This window comes from Eschrichtius robustus, chromosome 8 (assembly GCF_028021215.1).
Source record: "Eschrichtius robustus isolate mEscRob2 chromosome 8, mEscRob2.pri, whole genome shotgun sequence".
Taxonomy (NCBI): Eukaryota; Metazoa; Chordata; class Mammalia; order Artiodactyla; family Eschrichtiidae; genus Eschrichtius; species Eschrichtius robustus.
Genome location: NC_090831.1, coordinates 62,416,998 through 62,440,928, shown reverse-complemented (window position 1 = coordinate 62,440,928; position 23,931 = coordinate 62,416,998). Strand labels below are relative to the sequence as shown.

Genomic DNA, 23,931 nt, shown 5'->3' with positions numbered 1-23,931 from the left:
GAAAAGGTCTGAGAAAATATTTGAAGAGCTTTTAGTTGAAAACTTCCCTAACATGGGAAAGGAAACAGTCAATCAAGTCCAGGAAGTGCAGAGAGTCCCATACAGGATAAATCCAAGGAGAAACACGCCAAGACACATATGAATCAAACTATCAAAAATTAAATACACAGAAAAAATATTAAAAGCAGCAAATAACATACAAGGGGATCCCCATAAGGTTAAGAGCTGACCTTTCAGTAGAAACTCTGCAAGCGAGAAGGGAGTGGCAGAACATATTTAAAGTAATAAAAGGGAAAAACCTACAACCAACATTACTCTACCCAGCAAGGATCTCATTCAGATTCTATAGAGAAATTAAAACCTTTACAGACAAGCAAAAGTTAAGAGAATTCAGCACCACCAAATCTGCATTACAATAAACACTAAAGGAACTTCTCTAGGAAGGAAACACAAGAGAAGGAAAAGACCTACTATAACAAACCCAAAACAGTAAAGAAAATGGTAATAGGAACATACATATCATAATTACCTTAAATGTAAATGGATTAAACGCTCCAACCAAAGGACACAGACTGGTTGAATGGATACAAAAACAAGACCTATATATATGCTGTCTACAAGAGACCCACTTCAGACCTAGAGACACACACAGACTGAAAGTGAGGGGATGGAAAAATATAGTCCATGCAAATGGAAATCAAAAGAAAGCTAGAGTAGCAATTCTCATATCAGACAAAACAGACTTTAAAATAAAGATTATTACAAGAGACAAAGAAGGACACTACATAGTGATCAAGGGATCAATCCAAGAAGAAAACAGAACAATTGTAAATATTTATGCACCCAACACAGGAGCACCTCAATATATAAGGCAAATGCTAACAGCCTTAATAGGGGAAATTGACAGTAACACAATCATAGTAGGGGACTTTAACACCCCACTTTCACCAACGGACAGATCATCCAATATGAAAATAAATAAGGAAACACAAGCTTTAAATGACACAATAGACCACATAGATCTAATTGATATTTATAGGACATTCCATCCAAAAACAACAGAATACACTTTCTTCAGAAGGCTCATGGAACATTCTCCAGGATAGACCATATCTTGGGTCACAAATCAAGCCTTGGTAAATTTAAGAAAACTGAAATCATATCAAGTATCTTTTCTGACCACAACGCTATGAGACGAGATATCAATTACAGGAAAAAAATCTGTAAAAAATACAAACACATGGAGGTCAAACAATACGCTACTAAATAACCAAGAGATCACTGAAGAAATCAAAAGGAAATCAAAAAAAACCTAGAAACAAATGACAATGAAAACACAATGACCCAAAACCTATGGAATGCAGCAAAAGCAGTCGTAAGAGGGAAGATTATAGCAATACAATCCTACCTCAAGAAACAAGAAAACTCTCAAATAAACAACCTAACCTTACACCTAAAGCAATTAGAGAAAGAGGAACAAAAAAACCCCAAAGTTAGCAGAAGGAAAGAATCTTAAAGATCAGATCAGAAATAAATGAAAAAGAAATGAAGGAAACGATAGCAAAGATCAATAAAACTAAAAGCTGGTTCTTTGAGAAGATAAACAAAACTGAAAAACCATTAGCCAGACTCATCAAGAAAAAAAGGGAGAAGACTCAAATTAATAGAATTAGAAATGAAAAAGTAGAAGTAACAACTGACACTGCAGAAATACAGAGGATCATGAGAGATCACTACAAGCAACTATATGCCAATAAAATGGACAACCTGTAAGAAATGGATAAGTTCTTAGAAAAGCACAACCTTCCTGGTTCTTCCTGAACCAGGAAGAAATAGAAAATATAAACAGACCAATGACAAGCACTGAAATTGACACTGTGATTAAAAATCTTCCAACAAACAAAAGCCCAGGGCTTCACAGGTGAATTCTATCAAACATTTAGAGAAGAGCTAGCACCTATCCTTCTCAAACTCTTCCAAAATATAGCAGAGGGAAAAACCACTCTTAAACTTATTCTTCAGGCCACCATCACCCTGATACCAACACCAGACAAAGATGTCACAAAGAAAGAAAACTACAGGCCAATATCACTGATGAACATAGATGCAAAAAACCTCAACAAAGTACTAGCAAACAGAATCCAACAGTACATTAAACGGATCATACACCATGATCAAGTGGGGTTTATCCCAGGAATGCAAGAATTCTTCAATATACGCAAATCAATCAATGTGATACACCATATTAACAAACTGAAGGATAAAAACCATATGACGATCTCAATAGATGCAGAAAAAGCTTTTGACAAAGTTCAACACCTATTTATGATAAAAACTCTCCAGAAAGTAGGCTTAGAGGGAACCTACCTTAACATAATAAAGGCCATATATGACAAACCCACAGCCAACATCGTTCTCTATGGTGAGAAACTGTAAGCATTTCCACTAAGATGAGGAACAAGATGAGGTTTCCCACTCTCACTGCTAGTATTCAACATAGTTTTGGAAGTTTTAGCCACAGCAATCAGAGAAGAAAAAGAAATAAAAGGAATCCCAATCGGAAAAGAAGAAGTAAAACTGTCACTGTTTGCAGATGACATGATACTATACATAGAGAATCCTAAAGATGCTACCAGAAAACTACTAGAGCTGATCAATGAATTTGGTTGAGTAGCAGGATACAAAATTAATGTACAGAAATTTCTTGCATTCCTATACACTAATGATGAAAAATCTGAAAGAGAAATTAAGGAAACACTCCCATTTACCAATGCAACAAAAAGAATAAAATACCTAGGAATAAACCTGCCTAAGGAGACAGAAGACCTGTATGCAGAAAACTCTAAGACACTGATGAAAGAAATTAAAGATGATACAAACAGATGGAGAGATATATCATGTTCTTGGATTGGAAGAATCAACATTGTGAAAATGACTCTACTACCCAAAGCAATCTACAGATTCAATGCAATCCCTGTCAAACTACCAATGGCATTCTTCACAGAACTAGGACAAAAAATTTCACAGTTTGTATGGAAACACAAAAGACCCCGAACAGTGAAAGCAATCTTGAGAAAGAAAAACGGAGCTGGAGGAATCACTCTCCATGACTTCAGACTACACTACAAAGCTACAATAATCAAGACAGTATGGTACTGGCACAAAAACAGAAATATAGATCAATGGAACAGGATACAAAGTCCAGAGATAAACCCAAGCACATATGGTCACCTTATCTTTGATAGAGGAGGCAAGAGTATACAATGGAGAAAAGACAGCCTCTTTAATAAGTGGTGCTGGGAAAACTGGACAGCTACATGTAAAAGAATGAAATTAGAACACTTCCTAACACCATACACAAACATAAACTCAAAATGGATTAAAGACCTAAATCTAAGGCCAGACACTACAAATCTCTTAGTGGAAAACATAGGTAGAACACTCTATGACATAAATCACAGCAAGATCCTTTTTGACCCACCCCCTAGAGAAATGGAAATAAAAACAAAAATAAACAAATAGGACCTAATGAAACTTAAAGTCTTTCGAACAGCAAAGGAAACCATAAACAAGACGAAAAGACAACCCTCAGAATGGGAGAAAACATTTGCAAATGAAGCAACTGACAAAGGATTAATCTCCAAAATATACAAGCAGCTCATGCAGCTCAATATCAAAAAAACAGACAACCCAATCCAAAAATGGGCAGAAGACCTAAACAGACATTTCTCCAAAGAAGACATACAGATGGCCAAGAAACACATGAAAGGATGCTCAACATCACTAATCATTAGAGAAATGCAAATCAAAACTACAATGAGGTATCACCTCACACAGGTAAGAATGGCCATCATCAAAAAAATCTACAAACAAAAAAGGCTGGAGAGGGTGTGGAGAAAAGGGAACCCTCCTGCACTGTTGGTGGGAATGTAAGTTGATACAGCCACTACGGAGAACAGTATGGAGGTTCCTTAAAAAAACTAAAAATAGGGCTTCCCTGGTGGCGCAGTGGTTGAGAATCTGCCTGCCAATGCAGGGGACACGAGTTTGAGCCCTGGTCTGGGAAGATCCCACATGCCGCGGAGCAGCTAGGCCCGTGAGCCACAATTACTGAGCCTGTGCATCTGGAGCCTGTGCTCCACAACAAGAGAGGCTGCAATAATGAGAGGCCCGCGCACCGCGATGAAGAGTGGCCCCCACTTGCCGCAACTAGAGAAAGCCCTCGCACAGAAACGAAGACCCAACACAGCAAGCAAGCAAGCAAGCAAGCAAGCAAGCAAGAAAGAAAGAAAGAAAGAAAGAAAGAAAGAATCCTGGTCAAAAAAGATGATGATTTACTTTAAAAAAAAAAAACAAAAAACTAAAAATAGAACTACCCTATGACCCAGCAATCCCAGTACTGGGCATATACCCTGAGAAAACCATAATTCAAAAAGAGTCATGTACCACAATGTTCATTGCAGCTCTATTTACAATAGCCAGGACATGGTAGCAACCTAAGTGGCCATCGACAGATGAATGGCTAAAGAAGATGTGGCACATATATACAATGGAATATTGCTCTGCCATAAAAAGAAACGAAATTGAGTTATTTGTAGTGAGGTGGATGGACCTAGAGTCTGTCATACAGAGTGAAGTAAGTCAGAAAGAGAAAAAGAATTACCGTATGCTAACACATATATATGGAATCTAAAAAAAAAATGGTCCTCAAGAACCTAGGGGCAGGACAGGAATAAAGACGCAGATATACAGAATGGACCTGAGGACACGGGGAGGGGGAAAGGTAAACTGGGACAAAGTGAGAGAGTAGCACTGACATATATACACTACCAAATGTAAAACAGGTATCAGTGGGAAGCAGCCACATAGCACAGGGAGATCAGCTCAGTGCTTTGTGACCACCTAGAGGGGTGGGATAGGGAGGGTGGGAGGGAGACGCAAGAGGGAGGGGATATGGGGATATGTGTATACATACAGGTGATTCACTATGTTTTACAGCAGAAACTAACAGAACATTGGAATGTAAAGCAATTATACTCCAATAAAGATGTTAAAAATAAAAATAAAAAAATTGAAAAGGAAGAAAAAATAGAGCCACAGACAATAAAAAAAAAAAAAACCTTAACAACAGCAAAAGCAAAAATCCCTCTGCAGTGAACTGTCTTCCTCTCTAATGCTTTGGTTCTCCTAATGTGGTTCATAAACCAGGAACACTGACTTCACTGTTAGAAATGAAGACTCCCAGTCCCACCCCAGACCTGAATCAGATTCTACTTTGTAACAAGATCCCTAGGTGATTCACATGCATGCTTAAATTTGGGAAGCCCTGGTCTATTTGTCATTTACTTCTCTTTCTAAGGGGTAAGACCTATCAGAATCTGACTGACTGACTAAAGGAATGACCAGCACCTTCTTATACTCACCCCCCAAACATATGGCTGAAAGCTAGTATCAGTGGAACCAAATAACCTAATTTAACTCAGGTTTAATTAGCCTTATTGTTAATCTACTAGGTACCAGCTTATTTCAGCTTAGTACTGGCGATTCCAAGTTGAACAGATACTTTTTAAAACATAACTGAGGTGCACCTAGTCAAATGATGGTAACATATGCAGTGGTAGGATGTAACACGCATTGTGCTATGGAGATATTCTCAGAGTGCAATGCGAGCACAAAACAATGCCATTTAGATCATGGGGGAAGAAGAGGACATAATTAAACTGAGTCTTAGCAGCATTACTCTGGAAGTGTAGCTTAGGGGCTGTGTGCCATAACAGAGACAGAGAGATCAGATGGGAGGTGAATAAAATAATCTAGAAAGAAGTAAAATGGATTTTACTTGCAGCAGTGGCAATGGGGATAGAATACAGGGCAGACTTGAGAGATAGCAAGGAGGTACAATCTGCAGGACATGATGGATGTGTGGAGCATTGGAAAAGAGAAAGATTCTAGTATGACTTTCATGCTTTTAGCTTTGTTTGCTGTGTGTGTGTGGTGGTGGTTTTTTATAGAAAGAGATGTATTTTTGGCAGGAGTGAGAACCAGGAAGTTAGTGAACTCTGTTGAGTGTGACATTCTAAAGGAGCTGCTTAGTGTCTTCGGGATATGAAAGTCTGGTGTTCAGAAGGGAGAACAGGTCTCGAGACAGATTTGGGTGTAACAATCCTATAAATAACATCATCCATTGAAAAGAGATTACTAAAGGACAAATGTGTATCAAATGTGAATATCAGACATTAGACTGCATAACGGGGGAACATGGACATATAATAGTGAAGTAGGAGTGAGATACTATGAAAGAATATGCAGACAAGTAGCCCAGGGAGGTAGGAGAAAAAAAAAGGAAAGAAGTACCATCATACAAACATTTCCAATCAATCTTCAGAGAGGCCTATTCTTCTTCTATTAATGAGGGTGAGACCTTCAAATTACATGTATCTAGGCTAGGCATGCCTCCATTTGTCACAATCGTTTGCATATAAGTGATGTAAACTACTAAACTGTTTATATTAATTCTAAATCTAGAAATCATATTTGAGAGTTATATACTATAGGATGTTTATGCAATTTAGGGGTTGGCAAGCATTTTCTGTAAAGGTCTATATGGTAAATATTTTAGGCTTTGTGGTCTATGAGGTCTCTACCACTGTAGCACGAAAGTATCCACAGACTAAATGTAAATAAATGGATGTGACTGTGTTCCAGTAAAACTTTATGTATGGAAACTAAAACCTGAATTTCATGTAATTTTAACATTATGAACTATTATTATTCTTTTGATTTTTTTCAACCATTTAGAAATGCAAAAATATATTCTTAAGTCTTTGACTATGCAAAAACAGGTAGCTGTGCAGATCTGGCCCAAAGATCATTACCTGCTGACCTCTGATGCAATTACAGTCAAATACTGAAAATTGCATCTAGAATTATGAGGCATAAGGTGGAAGAAAGCAATTTTAATTTAAAATTATGACTTAATTGGTCAATAGCTAAAAGATGAATAAAAAGTGGAAATAGTTTCAAATGGCATGTCTTTGCTATACTGAGTGCCACCATTCAGAATTCCTTCTGTGAAAATTCTGAATTAGAACATATACTAGCTTTCCCAATTTTGGTAACATTATCAACTGATCAAATTTGGCTTAAATGTTTAATCCCTTTACTGCTTTGCACCAGGGTGGGCTTAATAATATGGTGTTTCTTAGAAAGTACATCAGCAGGTAGCATTTTCCTTTTTAAATATTCTCCCCATATCTAGCCAAAATTTTCTTCCCTTGATTCACTTCTTTAAGAGTTTATTATCACTGGATTTATTCAGCTACCTTAAAAATGAATGGGGTTTTCAGAGCAAAATAAATGCCATAAAATATCTGTGGGGAAGGAAAGCTTAATTTAGCAATTACCTGGAACATTAAAAGTTACCTAGTTTGATTCTGGAGTAAGACTGTCTCTTTCCAATAATGGAAACCATTTTGAATTCATGCATGTAGCTGAGCCATATGACAGCAGGAATAAAGAGCACGCTAAAATTTTCAGGTCCATAACTGCCAAAAAGCAAAGCAATGAAACATAACAATTTTCTAAAATCCCTGTGCCAGCTTCTTTATGATTCCAGCCATTATTTTCTGGAATGATAGTAATTTCCAAGTTTAATGTCAAAGTCTTTGATCTAACATCAGATTCAAAGAAATCATTGTGAAGATGTACAATAAAATCTCTAACAAATGGGTTTGAGAGGTTTACTTGCTGATTAAATTCACAGGAATTTTAAATAGGTATGGTAATGAGAAAAGAGAAACTTTCTCCTGAAAGTGATGGGCTATTTGACCACACTGCACGGGAAATATTCATACCTGGATTTGAAATCTCTTTTAAGATATAAAGTTGGTTCTCCTTTTATTTTATGGTTGTAAGTTGGTTACCAGGGAAGGTCAATGACATTTTTTAAAATGTTTTTATAATTTTCATGTCTTTACAGAAAAATTATATCCACAACTTTAACACAGTAACTATTTTTCTTTGCCTAGGGTCTCTCCAAATATTTTGTCATGTGGGAAAAAAAGAAACAAAAACTTTAAAAAAGAAGAAAACAATAAAAAAATTCTCCTCTTTGACTACAACCAGAGAATATTAGCAATATATTCACAACTCGTGATTCTGCTTCTTCATAATATTTCATATATCCTTTTTTTCATGGTTTTTTCACATAGCATTGGGGTTAAGATTATGGATTCAGGACATGAGGCAAGGGTTTGAGTACCAGCTTGGCCACTGGCCAAAGGATCTAACATTTTTGAGCCTCAGTCTCTATTTACTAAATGAGGATAATGATACACCTACTTAAAAAGACCACTACAAGTACCAAAAGAGGCTATGCCTGTCATTTATGTGCTTAATAACTGTTACCTATTATTTTTAACATAATTATGTTTGGTCCAATGGAAAACACATTCTGCTAACCTCTCTCCTGTCTGAGACAACAAGGCTTTTGGGATCCCTTGGGTGACACTGAGAGATGACATTTATGGCCAACTGCCTTCTCTCTGAGGAGGCCAAAAGCACCTGGTAGGATTTCAGTCACATGCCAGGCTCCAGGTCTACCCAAAGGAAAGACTAGAAAAAAATCCATGTCAGACATTTACTAACCCACAGAAAGTATGGGTGTTTTAAACCAAGGGAGACCAAAAGCCCATACTGATAAACTGTGAGAAGAAACTTCTTTAATGACCCAATTTCTACTCTCAGCTATATCCTTCATTATTTGGAGCATCACAGCATTGACCGAAAGACTTTCTCATCAACATTAAACTATTTCATGGTAATCTAGTCAACATGTTGACATGTTACTCATAAAAAATTGCAATCCCATAATGCAATGATAATTGATATTCCTAATCATGTGCCTAAGATAGTGATTAGGGAGCATAATTATTTGAATTAAATTGGAGTAGAGAGGACATAACCTGATTACTTTCCAAATTCCCCTATTTCAGATAATTGTTCCATCATTTATTCAGCTGTTCAAGCCAGAAATATGGATCAGCCCTGGCATCTTCCTTTTACCTCCTATAACCAATCTATTACAAAGTCTGAGCAATTTTATCCCTCAAATATTTTCTGTATCTCTTGACCTTTTTTTTGGGTCTTTCTATCACCACCATTCTAAGGCCTGAACAATTGCAGAAATCTCCCAACTGGTTATCTTCCCTTCCAATCTATTCCCCACCTACAATGATCTTACCACCATGCAAATCTGATCACATCACCTTCCTGCTTAAACTCTCTTTAGTTCCACCTGACTCTTAAACTAAAGCTAAAAATTCTTCCTGTGTGATTGAAGGTCCTGCAGCTCAGATTCCCCTGGAATCACCTGCCTTACCCCACACCTCCCTTCCTTCTGTTCCACAGCCATCATGCCATCTTTTGAATCCTTGTACACATCATGCCCCCTCCCACCCATGTTTTTCCCTCTGCATCACACTCTTCCCTCTGTTATGCCTAATCATATGCTTCTCATCCCCTAGTTCTCAGGTCTATTTTGAGTTTCTTTGAAAGTCTTCTTGGATCTCCTCTGACAAGGTCAAATCTCTCTACTGTACCCTCTCTTATTACCATAGTTCCATAGTGTCACAGTTCACAGTACCATGAACCTTTCATTCACGGACCTTACATCTTTCTTGAATTTTTATATTTGTGTGATCCTTTGAGTAATGAATACCCGAAAAGAGTTCAGAGATCATGTCTTTGTTTTGTTTTCTCTCCATTATTAACACTCTAGGACAAAATTCAGCACGTTTATTATAAAGAAGAAATTCAGTAAGAATTTGCTGAAGGAATGGAGAAATCAATCACTGATGTGCCTGACTTGGATTAAATAGTTGTACTCTTATTTACTGATTTCAGAATCACATTTAATAGTAAATATCTGTTTGTTTACCCCATGAAATTGTGACAAGGATAAAGCAATGTATAGGCATACCTCCTTTTATTGCACTTCACTTTATTGTGCTTTGCAGATATTGCTTTTTTTTTTTCTCTCTACAAATTGAAAGCTTGTGGCAACCCTCTATCAAGCAAGTCTGTGCACACCATTTTTCCAACAGCTTTCACTCACTTCATGTATCTGTGTCACATTTTGGCAATTGTCACAATGTTTCAAGCTTTTTCATTATTATTCTGTTTGCTGTGGTGATCTGTGCTCAGTTACCTCTGATGTTACTATTGTAATTGTTTTGGGGCAACATGAACTGTGCCCATATAAGGTGGCAAACTTAACAGATAAATTTTGTGTGTTTTAACTGTTCCAACGACTGGCCATTCCCCCATCTCTCTCCTGCTCCTCGGGCCTCCCTATCCCCTAAGACACAACAATATTGAAATTTGGCCAGTTAATGACCCTACAATGGCCTCTAAATGTTCAAATGAAAGGAAGAGTCACATATCTTTCACTTTAAATCAAAAGCTAGAAATGATTAAGCTTAATGAGGAAGGCATGTCAAAAGCTGAGACAAGCCAAAAGCTAGGCCTCTTGTGCAAAACAGCCAAGTTGTGAATGCAACGAAAAAGTTCTTGAAGGAAACCAAAAGTGTTACTCCAGTCAACACATGAATAATAAGAAAGCAAAACAGCCTTATTGTTGAGATGGAGAAAGTTTTAGCGGTCTGACAGAAGACAATCAGCTACAACATTCCCTTAAGCCAAAGCCTGATCCAGAGCAAGGCCCTAACTCTCCTCATTTCTATGGAGGCTGAGAGAGGTGAGGAAGCTGCAGGAGAAAAGCTTGAAGCTAGCAGAGGTTGGTTCATGAGGCTTAGGGAAAGAAGCCATCCCCATTACAAAAAAGTACTAGGTGAAGCAGCAAATGCTGATGTAGAAGCGGCAGCAAATTATCCAGAAGATCTAGCTAAGATAGTTAATGAAGGTCGCAATACTAAACAACAAATTTTCAATGTCGACAAAACAGCCTTACACTGGAAGATGCCATCTGGGGCTTTTATAGCTGTAGAGGAGAAGTGAACGCCTGGCTTCAAAGTTTCAAAGGACAGGCTGACTGTCCCTTGTTAGGGGCTAACGCAGCTGGTGACTTTAAGTTGAAGCCAACGCTCATTTACCATTCTGAAAATGTTAGGCGCCTTAAAAATTATGCTAAATCTACTCTGCTTGTGTTCTCTAAATGGAACAACAAAGCCTGGATGACAGCACATCTGTTTATAACATGGTTCGCAGAATAGTTTAAGCCCAGTGTTGAGATCTAATGCCCAGAAAAAAAGGTTCCTTTCAAAATATTACTGCTCATCGACAATGTACCTGGTCATCCAAGGGCTCTGATGGAGATGTACAATGAGATTACTGTTGTTTTCATGCCTGCGAACACAACATCCATTCTGCAGTCCATAGATCGAGAAGTAATGTTGACCTTCAAGTCTTATTGTTTAAGAAACACATTTTGTAAGGTTATAGCTGCCACAGATAGTGGTTCCTCCGATGGATCTGGGCAAAGTAAACTGAAAACCTTCTGGGAAGGATTTACCATTCTAGATGCCATTAAGAACATACCTGATTGATGGGAAGAGGTCAAAATAGCAACATTGATAGGAGTTTGGAAGAAGTGGATCCAACCTTCATATATGCCTTTGAGGGGTTCGAGACTTCAGTGGAGGAAGTAACTATAGATGTGGTGAAAACAGCAAGAGAACTAGAGGAACTAGAATTAGAAATGGAGCCTGAAGATGTGACTGAATTGCTGCAATCTCATGATAAAGCTTTCACAGATGAGGAGTTGCTTCTTAAGGATGAGCAAAGAAAATGGTTTCTTGAGATGGAATCTACTCCTGGTGAAGATTCTGTGAAGACTGTTGAAATGACAACAAAGGGCTTAGAATATTACATAAATTTAGTTGATAAAGCAGCGGCAGGGTTTGAGAGGATTGACCCCAGTTTTGAAACAAGTTCTCTTGTAGGTAGAATGCTATCAAACAGTATTGATGCTACAGAGAAATTGACTGTGAAAGGAAGAGTCCACCGATGCAGCAAACTTCATTGTTGCTTTATTTTAAGAAACTGCCAAAACCACCATAACCTTCAGCAACCACCACCCTGATCAGTCAGCAGCCATCAACATCCAGGCCAGACCCTCCTCCAGCAAGAAGATTATGACTCACTGAAGGATCAAGTGATAGTTAGCATTTTTTAACAAGAAAGTATTTTTAAATTTAGGTTTGTACATTCTATTTTAGAAACAGTGCTATTGTATACTTAATAGACTACAGTATACTATAAACATAACTTATAGGCACTGGGAAACCAAAAAAATTCATGTGACTTGCTTTTCTGCAATATTTGCTATATTGTAGTGGTCTGGAACTGAACCTGCAATATCTCCCAGGTATGTCTGTAATATGTTAAAATCCTCTCATTTTTTAAAAGTCTTCTCAAATAAGACATGTGCAACTGTGTTCTGACTATTCAAGGAAATAAAAAAATAAATTATTAAATTCTGTTCAGTGTATTTTTGTTAAGTTTTTTTTCATTCAAATTCTGATTTGAAATTGGTAACCCATCCTGGGAATATCTCTATGAAACACTGTGCTCTGTTAGTGGATAAGAAGGCTTACTCTTTAAAACTTTCAGGGCTTCCCTGGTGGCGGAGTGGTTGAGAATCTGCCTGCCAATGCAGGGGACACGGGTTCGAGCCCTGGTCTGGGAAGATGCCACATGCCGTGGAGCAACTGGGCCCGTGAGCCACAACTACCGAGCCTGCGCGTCTGGAGCCTGTGCTCCGCAACAAGAGAGGCCGCGATACTGAGAGGCCCGCGCCCCGCGATGAAGAGTGGCCCCCGCTTGCCGCAACTAGAGAAAGCCCTCGCACAGAAACGAAGACCCAAAACAGCCATAAGTAAATAAATAAATTTAATTAATTAAAAAAAAATTTCAACAATACAGTACGTTGCCTTTTGAGGAAAAGCTTAGAATATGTTAGCCATATTTTCTAATTATAATACACAAAATCAGAAGAAATGAAGAGCTAGATAAGGTCTTCCACAAGGCAGACTGTGGGAGAAAAGTCAGGCTCAGGCCTTACGATTCTACAGTTTGTAGCCACCAGAAGAGAGACCTCTAACTGCTCTGGAAAGAAATCAAATCTACATACTAGTACGATGATGCACGTCAACTAAGAGACTATTAACTTTATGCATTCTAGAGAAATATATTCAATTTTTAACCAGATGTAAATATAAATAAAATAACTATTGGTATTCTAGAAAGCTAATGACATAATTCTGTTAAGTGCATATAATTTTATCACTTTTAGTGTGTTTAGCAGTCCTGGATCACATCAGTATAAATGCATAAGGTATTATATACTTAGTACATTTCTCATTTCAATTTTTGCCCTTTCATGTCTTTGGACATTGTGTCCACTTTGGGTTAGGAGTTCCTATCAAAGAACATATCTATGAGAGATGCTATTTTCTTTGAGCTAAACTGAAATGAACTTTTCTAAATTAAAACTGAGTAGATTAATTCAGGTTTCACAATGAAAAACAAGAGAACAATGTAGGCTTATTTCATAATATTTAAATAGAATGTATTAAAGAAAAGAGCTATAAAAAGGTAAGTATAATTGTAAACATAACCTGTTTGGGATAACTTTTAAAATATAATATAGTAAGAAAAAATTCTTTAAAATATTTTTGTGTAAAATGCAATCAAATCTAATCAGTTTGGCATTAATTAAGCTCTAATAACATACTTCAGTATCTCTCCTAAGTAGTGTGATCCGTTTCCCCTTCATCCAGGTCGATTTGTGCACATTATGGTGTCATGATAATTTTAAAACATACTGAGAAAATGACAGAGCTGCAAAATTAAAATAAATGATTAATGGTATTTTTTTTCATGTTTTGTACTAATAGGTATTACTGAGTCTTTAAATTAATAGAGCTGTCAAGCTCTTGGGTGTTAACAGATCCAGCAATGAACCAAAATGGAAATTATATATTCCAAAGACACCTAAAGATGACACTTTGGAATATTTTAAATTTTAATTAGTAGGTGCAATTGTTTTGTTCCCTGTAACCACTGCAAATTAATTGGAAATTAGTCACAACCAATCCTTTTTTTTAACAGTCTGAGATGAAGAGGTTGGTGATTTACACCTTAACATTCCTGTTTGGGGGCCAGAAAGCGCATATGCAGTAAATTGCGTTGTCAATTACAAAAAAAAAAAAAAAAACAAAAAACAAAAAACAAAAAACAAAAAAACCCAACTGTTGTGAAATTAGGAAAAAATTATGCACAGGTAAACAAAACTAATTAATGCATAAGTAACAGGGGAACGGAACACACAAACTAATGCCACTAAACACTAACGTGCCAGTCTTTGGGGAAAAAAGGCTTAGAAATGCAAAATTATGTAAGAGTATTTACCAATGAAGTCTTAGGTAACAGGAAGCTTTTACTTTATGTTTTATTTAACTGCTTTTGGAGCCTCACTACCACTCACACCTTAAAAAGTATACCCACCAGAACAGCAATCTGATTATCCAAATATGTCTCAAGATGACAGAAGACTGTTAGTTAATTTTCTGTTCCTCAAAATGTCAAGATTTAGACTCATGGAATAACAAATGGCAGTATTTTCTTAAGATTTATTCTTATTTTGTATTTAAATATTAGGCAAAATGCAATTTCCAGGCATATCAAGAAAATACTCACTGTCTACACCTACCTATTAACAATTTTCCTACTGATAATTTGTGGGTTACTCTTTTTCTTTTATCACTAAAAATACACGTTACCTTGCCTGCTTTTTTCCCCCTCTAAAGTAAGCCATCAAAGCGGCTTATGATTCTTTAAAAATGATGTGTCTGTCATCCACAGGCGCCATGACAGTTCTGGAGGCCAACCAGAAAAGGCCAAAAAGTGGGCAGTGTCCAATTCCTGGAAATCCCCACCCCTTCCCCAAAATAGTTGGAATAATCCTCCTACTCTTTAGCCTAAGAAATTACCCAGCCCATAAAAACTAACCACCCCATATTTCAGGGCTGCTCTCGCCTTTTGAGACAGACCGCATTCTGTCTGTGGAATTTGTATCTCTCTAAATAAATCTACTTCTTACCTAAAAAAAAAAAAAGAGTGCCAATTTTCTCTGATTTCAATGGCTTAAGCAAGTACTACTAGTTCAATGGTATAACTTACTTTGAAAATGCAACAATAACTCAATAGGAATTTCTTATTAATTTATTAATAAATATCTATTGAGGGTTAAAAAATATGGCGTGTCTGCAAAGGCAGCAAGTGTCATGTTTCAATAGCTGTGTAACTTTTAATGAGAAAATAATATTTTTATAAAATTTTCAAAATAAGACTAATTTCCAGGAAATCAACCTGTTACATTAGCTATTATTTAATATTATTTAAACTTAATAGACTTAATGCAAGGGTCTTGGGAGATTCAAGAGTTAGGTAACCTGCAGGTTTCATGCACTATTCTATTCTGCATGAGCTTTAATATAATTTTCCTTTTAGATAATTACTAAAGAAGTTAAATATTATGGTGAAATGATATCTTTTTCCAGTACGAGTTTATCTGTGATTATAGGAAAACAGTAAAAGTCACTGCTACATTTTCTGTAGTACTTTGGTTAAATCTCAAATAGATGTCAAATATTATCCCAACATAAAGTAACATGAGTTTAACTATTTTTTTCCTGTATGATTCAGGATAACAAGAAAGTCTAAACAACGAAAAAGAAGAAAATTCAGGTGCATTATAAAATATAACAATACTTAATATACACCACAAAAGAATTAATACTTTCTCAGTGTTGATACATGTGATGCAAAGTAATTTTCAACAACTCTTCAATACTCTCTTGTGATTTGTAGGTAGCTGGTTTTAGGAATAAGGAAATAGTTCCAAGATTAAGTAATTCTCTGAAGTCCAGAGGTCACTGATACAACAAATATGAGACACTGGATTCTGGCCTTTATTTCTGTTTTCTACCCATTGGGATCTAGTTATTTTGCACAGTACTATTACTAAGCAGTTTTTTCCTCCCCTTCACATAGAAATCCCATAAAACACTGTTTTCAAGGAGTGAAAAATATTTTTAACCTCAGACTACTTTGAATTGCTGCTAATGGGCTAGAGAAGTGGACCATTTTAGTTGTGGATGCCAGCTTGCTCAAACTAACTTCTAAAATATTAAAACCTAGAATGGGTTTCAAATAAAAAGCTGACATACAGAAGCTGTAATAAAATGGTTGAGATTCTATAATTAAAGAGTGGTAAGGTTTTGTAATTTCTAACCTGTTTTCAGTTCCCAGGTCTGTGATCAGTTAATCCAGGTAGTAGGTATAAGGAGACCCACCTGCCATAAAGATAAGCAAATTCTAGCTATTATCCTACTTCTTAAATTTCCCATTCTCCCCATAAATCTTTTAATGTTCTGTTTATATTTAGGATTTAGTAGCTTCTTTTCAGGAAACATTGTTCTAGCCACAATTTGCCTTTAAAAGTATTTACTGTATCTTTAGTAATCAAGAGAGATGTAAGCATATAAACTACGGAAACAAGTAATCTGTCTGATATCCTTGTACTTCCTAATATAATATCATGTGAAATTCTCATTCAAATGGTATTCCCAAGCAGAAAGAATTTTCATGATATTCAGCTTTACAAGTGAGTTGAAAGGGCTGTTAAAACAATCTCTTTCTTAAAATTGCTTAATTTGCTTCTCAACTGTAAGTGCCCTATGCTTGGTTTGCTGTGGTTAGAGCTGCCCGAGAAAGTCTCACTGCCTGGCTGCCTGTTTTACGCTCACTGCTACGCATCACAGAAAATTTCAGAGACCTTGTATTTTCTTCTCTCTCAGCTTTTTATCCTTAGGCAAATAAGCCTAATGAACTGATGACAGGTTTGGGAGTAGAAAAACAAGTTAGAAACAGTCCCAGTTTTATAACTCTTTGCTTCATGACCTTGAACATTCACCTAACCTCACCTCCACAGTCTAAAAGCTTCCCATATAATCACATAACTTACTTGCAATACTCTTAAAATGTTTGCCTACAGACAAAGTAATCTAAAAAAACATCTCGTGTGGTCATCCACATCATTACTGCCTAGAGGAATACATAAAACTTAACTTTATCTTTATAGGTGAGTAGAGAATCTCTGCCTTTTTGGTCAATTATTTTCACTCAAATAACAAGGTAAATGTAGTCTCAACTGCCTAAATGCAGGGCACAAAAATGGGAAACAATTAATGAAGTTTTCTCAAAATGGATAAGATTTATAATTCAAGGTTTAGAGCAGTTCTCAGACTTATTTAGAATTTCTGTAAAATACATGTAAATGGGGACTGTACTGTGAAATCTGTAAGTTGGCAGATAAGTACTTCTGGCTAATAATATACCAATCTGATGGGGACTATTCATGCAGATCTCAAAATGGCCATATACAAAATCTAAGGAGAGTGGTGGTGTTTTCAGTTCTAGTCAAGAAGAAGTAAGCACATGCTACCCTGTCTCTCCCGCTGAAGGCAACTACCAACCCTGCACAGAATGCACGGAGCAGCTAACTGAGGATTGGTGAAAAGCAAATGACAGCATGTAGATTGGGGAAGGAAACCAGAGCATGAAGTGCCACTGAGCCAGTGATGACCTTCCTGTTTTTTCTCCCTTCTCATATTCCCCAGTCTGGAATTAAAGGCAGCTCAAAACCTGGAACAGTACACCAAGTACAGATGGAAAGCTCCAAGAAAAGCCCTGTGTTTCTGGGGTAGGAAATGAAGGACATACAGGGAGAGGTCAGAGAGTGTGAGAGAAGTATCTTGTGTCATCTTCCCCTCCCCCCGCCACCCCAATCTCTCCCATCCCGGTCCCCTGGCAATTCCATAGCAGTGGCAGGTGCCTACAACTCCACTGAAGGAAAGCCCTTCTCTCTGGTCAGTGAAACTACGGTCCCAAAAGCATGGGCAAATACCTGCTGATTTTTTTCTCTCTTCATCCCCTTACCACAGGGCCCTGGAAGCAGATACTATAAGAAGAAGTACATGGCAGTTCAGAGAAATGAAAGCCTTCTATTTCTAGTCAGAGGAGCCCTGGGAGTCAAAAAACATCAGGGAGATCCTAGAGTGGAGAGGGCCTCAAAAAGACTATCTCTTAAAGTTGTATGTGATCTCCTGAGTTTACCCCTGAGCAGCGTATGCACAGATTTGACCTTATGAAGCATACTGACAATGTAGAGAACTGAATTAGGGGATAGACCACCACCCAGGTTCCACATAAGCCTGTGGATCTTGTACATGTAGGATAAATCTAAATAACACTGCAAAAACTTTGAAAATTGAACTGACATTAGAACCACGGCTCACAGGCAGCAGATCTGGATTTGTGGCCTGAAACTAACTGGGTCAGTTACCTGCTAAAATAGCAACAATAACAAATCAACATTCCCCACAAGAATTAAACAACACCTAGAGTCTAATAACATGATTGTATCATTTTTAGGATACAATCCGACATTTTTCAATACATGATGATCCAGGAAAATCTCAAAAACTCCCAAGGGGAAAGACAGCCAGTGATGCAACCTCTGAGATGATAAAAGTGTTGGAATTACCAGAGAAGAAATTTACAGCGGCAACTATAACCATGCACCAAGAAGTAATGGCACACACTCTTGAAATGAAAGGTAAGATAGAGACGGTCAGCTGAGAAATAGAGGATATGAAAAAAAAAAAAAAAAAAAAAGGAACCAACTGAAAATTTTACAATGGAAAAACTCAACGACCAAAATAAAAGTTAACTGCATGGGCTCAAGAACAGCATGGAGATAAGAGAGGAAAAAGTCAGCGAGCTTGAATATAGATGAATAGATATTATCCAATATGAGCAATAGAAAGAACAAAGAGGAAATAAAAAATTAACTGAGACTCAGATACTACAGATACTACAGAAATACCTAAAACATGTCATCAGAGTTTAGAAGGAAAGGAGAAAGACTGTGGTGCTTAAATCAATATTTGAAGAAATAATGGCTGAAAACTTCCCAATTGGGCAAAAGACATAAACCTACAGATTCATGAAGTTCAGAGAAACTAAAACAGAATAAGCTTAAAGAAATCCATGCCCACTCATCAAAATCAAAGTACTGAAAAGTAAAGACAGAGGGAAACATTCCTGAAAGCAGCCTGAGAAAAATGATGCATTACATATTGCAGAGCAATGATTCACATGTGGACTTCTCATCTGAAACCGTATTATGTAAAAGACACTATGTGAGGTATGATGAAGAATTAAGGATGAAATCATAAAATGTTTACAATTAAGTCAGAAGAGCTGGACACATACATGCACTGCTGAAATACAAAGCTGTGCATTGGGATGGCATTAAGAAGATATTAACAGAGAGTCACAGGAGTACAAAGGATCAGGCAGTTATTTCACACAGATGGGGAGTTAAAAGTTTTCGTGAGGAAATTGTTGCTAAGCTTGGCATTGAAGGAAGGGATTTTATTTTATTTTTAGTATATATGTATTTATATCCCATCACTTTCCAGAAAGATTTTGAAGTAACTTATAAAAATATATATATCCCAACAGCACAGGATAATTAATTCAGGCAAAATAATAAACCGTAGGTAAGATTAAATGAAAGAAATGCAAACCATGGGTCCTACAGAACTGCTGGAAGAAACCACAGATTTCCTGGGAGCCTGCTTGAAGGCCAGAAAAAACTTTCTATTTCTAAACCACAAAATAGGGGATGGAGATTGCAGGTACATAATTAAGCAGTATGAGTAGAAAGCCTTTGGAGAGTGCTCCCTATGAAGCATGGTTGGCTGATGGAAGCCTTGGGAGAATGATTTAATGCCATGACAAGGATATTGAACTCTATGCTGTGTGAAATGAGGAGGCAATGAACTTTGATATCAGGGAGTTGGATGATCATAGTTATGTTGTTCAGTTAGTGATTCTGGCAATGTGATGGATAGCTTTGGCTATACTGGGAAGGAAAATATAATGTATTAAGTAAAGAGAAAAAATGTAAATAAGGTGAAAAAGAACTGAATTCTGTTATAACTGATAGAGTTGTAACTGATTATGAGTACAAGCCACTGAGTGAGGCAACAAAGCATCATAATTAAGGGAAAAGGCATTAGAGTCCACTGACTACCTCTAACTGTGTGGCCTTGGTCAAGATGCTTGGCTCATCTGCTTCAAGGTTGTTTTTTTTTAAATTTATGATATGGGAGTTATAATAACTTTACCGACTTCTTAGGGTTGTTTTGAGGATTAAATAAAAATAAATATGAATATACAGAACAGAAACTGGTATATCATGAATGATGCCAAATATTGTTAAGCATTATTACCATGGTTTCTTCCAAACATCTCAACGACATCTCAGTGTTTTGTAAATTCAATTAGCCTTCATCTACATATCACTAAATTCCTGGAACTGGAAAATCTTACACTTATAAAATGTTTATTTTCTATCTTAATGTCCTGAGATTAAATTGTACTTCAGCAAATGATTTAAGATTAAATAACAGTTTACAATTATGATTATTTTAAATAATTACAACAAACACATAAGTACAAATTTAATAGGCCCTGAAACACTGTTCCTCTTTTTAAAGAGCTTACATTTTAAAGCTGTGCTGAATATATTCTCTTTGCAAAAACAAGTGTCAAAATGAAGATAAACTCCAAGTAACTGCAGTGTCTAGGGCCATGGGAAAAAGATCCAGCCTTCCTAAGAGAGGGTACGAGCAAAAGCTAGGCAACTAGCCGATGTCTGAATCAACTAGAAGCTAGAGCCAGAGAAGGAAAGTGGCATGCAAGTCAGAAAGCAGCATCTTATAGAATGGTCCACTCAGTGGAAGTGGGGACTGAAGGAGGCAGTGGCTCTTAGGGCACTAAACGACCAAGTATCTGTCCCAAGAATACTAGGGATCACACTTAAAGCAGTAAGACTACCAGGCTTGGCGGGGATTGGCTAATTACCAGCTCAGGGCTGAGTTGAGTGTTGAAGGTATTTAATACTAGAGGCTGAGACTGGGCAAGTGGGTCAGAGTCCTGAGAAGTATTATACCAAGGAAGGTATTTAAAACAGGCAAAGAGAGACCAAAACACATGTAAATGCCTTCCAGAAGTTGCCTTGACTTCAGCTATCACTTTCATATTTTACCTGTGATCATTTCACCATTTAGCTTATGATCTGTTCATGACTTCCCTCCCATTCTCTACCACATGGAAGAAAGTTTCAGGAATCCTTTCTGACTTAATCATAGACAGAGCACCCAGAGTGATATTGCATTACAACCTGTTTGGCATTACTTTTCATAAAAGTAACACAAGTAATAACTAGTACATGACTATTAATATTTCAATGTATTAACAGAATGTAGCCTATACAACGTGTAAAATGAATACATAATTTATAATGCAGAGGGAAGTGGCCCAAAAGTTTAATCGTCCTATTTCAGGAAACAAAGAGATTAAATCTTTTAATGTTGAGAAAGTATTTCTTCTCCGATACATTCAAAATTCTTTGCTTTGAGAATGTAATGAATAAAGATAACTCAAAATAACTTTTACACGTATGTATATATGAAAAATATGTGAATGAATTGCTAGCCAACCTACATTATGTTCAGTGAAAGATTTAGTAGAAAGCATTTTTAAAAATTATTATACTACCCCAAGAATTATTTAAGAAACTCACAAATTCAAAATGCACATGGTGTTGGCAGCCTAACGATGTGCGAGGCACAGTGCTATGCTCTGCAGGTACAGGGATGGCTAAAATCATAGTGCCTGACCTTAATAAGCTTATGTCTACCCAGAAGCTAGTCAGAAAAGCCGATAACTTCAATTTAGCGTAGTTAGTTCTTTGATAAAGCTATGAAGCACTGGGGCTGAGCTTTTAGACTAGTTGGGGTCAGGGACGGGATAGAGTGAAGGGAGGGGTGATAGTCAAAACAGAATTTATGGAGGAGTGGCAGCATGAAATGAGTCTCAAAAGATGAGTTGTGTAACTCAACTAAAGAAGGAGAAAGGTTTATTTGGGCAAGAGGAAAGTATATGAAAATATGAAAAAGAAGTAAGCGATGATAGCAGTGAAACAGGAAGCCCGATTCAAACTATATTTTATCAGATAGAAAGTAATTAAATGTTTTAATTGGAAGAGTGTCGTGGTGAGATTAGCATTTTATAGTGATCATTTTGGTAGAAAAGTGAAGGATGGATCTAAATAGAAAAAAAAAAAAAGGGGGATGGGGAAAGATTGATGTGGCTATTGCTGAGAATGAGGAGAAATGAAATGGGCCAAATCTAGGACAATGGTGGTAGGGATTAAAAGAAAAGAGTCCAGAAATATGACATATTATCAAGTGGGCACAGTTAGTGAATTTTAGGGTATGGAGAGAAGTATAGGATGACTCTCAGATTTCTAGCTTAGGAAACACTGGGCTCCACTAACTCAATATGGTAAAGGGAGGAGCAGGAATTTTGGAATGTAAGAAAAAGTCATTATATGGTGGGTGGGGAGGAGATGGAAGGAGGTACATGATGCGTTCATTTTGGTTACACTGAATTTGAGGTTTAGTATGGTCACTCCTCACTTAATGAAACTTTACTAGACACCCATCACTCAGAATAAATTGGAGTGGGAGGGCTGGGTGTGCAGATACAAAATGAAATCCGACCTAGTGTATGACCTCCCATATATCACTGCTCTTCCTTGTCTCCTCCCTAAGCTGCTCAGTTTTTTCTCCCCACAATGGGAACATATGGACAACAGAGTCAGTACGTTCGAAGTGGTCAGGAGGAAGGAATGGGGAGGAAGATAGGAAGGGGAATAGAGTTAGGCTCTGGAGTCCACCCTAAAGAAAGGCTCTTCATGAACTCTTTCAATATAATGTCTTCTAGAATTAATTGTGTCTTTAGTTTGTTATGCTTATTAACATTGCTAATTGTTAAATGGTTAAAATCCATTCTCTGTTAACTCAGTGCCTATTACAAAACTGTGAACAGAGGAGTATCTAACAAGTTTCTGTTGACTACTTTATAGTGAGATAATTGAAAAGGTCATAAAAATAACTACAACATGTGAAGAGACAGTTTTAAGCTTTTTGGTTTTTGTTTTTCCTGGTAATTGGAACTTAGGATTAGTGAAATTTGTAAGTAAATATTACCTTAATTTTTTTTTCAATTCCTTTTTTTTATTGTGATAAAATATATGTAACATAGAATTTACCATTTTAACCATTTTTAAGTATACAGTTCAATGGCATAAGTACATTCACACTGTCGTGCAACCATCAACACACCTATCTTCAGAATTTATATTACTCTGATTCTTAAACAAATATTAATTGATGTAAGAATCAAGACCCACTTATCACATGTTTTTCTATTTTATATATTCCACTTAAAGAAAAGCAGAACTTCTGCTGTGCTCTAAAATTATATCTAGAGCAATTTCTTCATAAATTGAGTATCAGCTTAGGGATATTTAAATTCAGCGAAGAATTTTAACATTCTACCATTTTTATGTTCTGTAAGAGAAACGTGTTATTCAGTTGAAGCAAAGAACACTCTTAAGTTCAACCATACCAATGCTATGAATACTAAATATTCTCTTTAGTTAAAGTGAAATTTAAAGTTCAGATCTCCATGTGGTTCTAGGAAAAGAAGAGTATGCCAGAATGTGAAATAACAATAATGAGCCATAGTCTAGTACAGTTCTTGGTCCACTGTGTTGACTGAAATAAATGTTTTAAATGAATAAGAGAGTTTACACGGAGAGAAAACTAAATAGTCGTTACATAAAAATTATTAATTTCACAATTGTTTAGATCATGATAATAGGTGAAATGAATATCCTGTTACTCGCTGAGAGAAAAGTTAACAAAA

The 23,931-nt window shown here is 36.7% G+C and overlaps 1 protein-coding gene across 7 annotated transcripts in view; it reads right to left on the bottom strand.

Annotated features, from left to right (window-relative positions):
* The window catches only part of DGKB (diacylglycerol kinase beta), an 804,767-nt gene that overhangs the window by 10,815 nt on the left and 770,021 nt on the right, over positions 1-23,931 (bottom strand). The gene's annotated exons all lie outside the window — the stretch shown is intronic.